Source organism: Geospiza fortis, unplaced genomic scaffold (genome assembly GCF_000277835.1).
Source record: "Geospiza fortis unplaced genomic scaffold, GeoFor_1.0 scaffold172, whole genome shotgun sequence".
In the NCBI taxonomy this organism is placed as follows: domain Eukaryota; kingdom Metazoa; phylum Chordata; class Aves; order Passeriformes; family Thraupidae; genus Geospiza; species Geospiza fortis.
The window spans coordinates 3577395-3578334 of NW_005054309.1; positions in this window are offsets into that span (position 1 = coordinate 3577395).

A 940-nucleotide genomic window follows, 5' to 3' on the forward strand; every position below is an offset into this window, starting at 1 on the left:
TTGTTTTCGCCTGCCGAAAGCAAATCCAGCAGCCACCAGCGTGTGGCCTGGGTCTGTGTCAGAGCCAGCCCCACAGGGGCTTCCAGCCCCTTCATCTACCTCTGCCAGCATCCTGGGAAGATTTCAGTTAGGCAGGCTGAAGTGCTGGCAGCATTCCCAGCCCCTCTCCCCAAGGATCCCAGATATCTCCACCAGCCATCTCTAGCTCTGCTGATGTGTCCTTTCATTTCCTCCCTCCAGGCCCTCTGTAACTCCCTACAGCTGGGCAGACCAGTATTACCTAGGTTAAGCCAAAGTGTGCCTGATTTTGACCAGAAACACCACTGGCACCTTTCTCCTCCATGGCTACCCATCCCCAGGGTTTGGTTTAGTTCTTGCTTATTATGGAGCAGCTACACAGGACGCCCCTGCCCCTCTCCCTGCAGGCAAGCCTCTGCCATCTTCAGCAAGGACTGACGAGTTGCAGCTGCATTGAGCACAGCTCCTGCCAGCCTGGGTTTTGGGTTATTTCCCAAAATAACTCAACTCACACTAAATTCACAGGGTTTGTCAGCTACTGAGGACCTGAGAGCATCTGTAAAATCTCTGTGCTCTGTGCCCCCTCCAGCAAGCCCTATCAATGGGTGATAATTCAGCTCCAGGAAGAGGTGATTTGGGGATAAATACCCAGACCCTGATTGCTCCCTTGGGTTGTGCTGCAGCTGCTGGCGAGGTGTTACTGGGGTGTGAAGGAGCTGAATGGAGCCGTTGGGCTGAGCTGGGCCTCTGTTTGCAGAGTTTAACATATCTTAGCTCAGCGCTCTGCTGAAGAGCGATGCCAAGCTCTCCAGGTCTGTTTGTGTCTGTGATGAGCTGCTGTCGGGAAGCTGTGACAGTGCAGAGCAGGGACACAAACGCCTGATGCTGCTGGGAGCAGATTGGGATGGAGCACTTCTGTGTC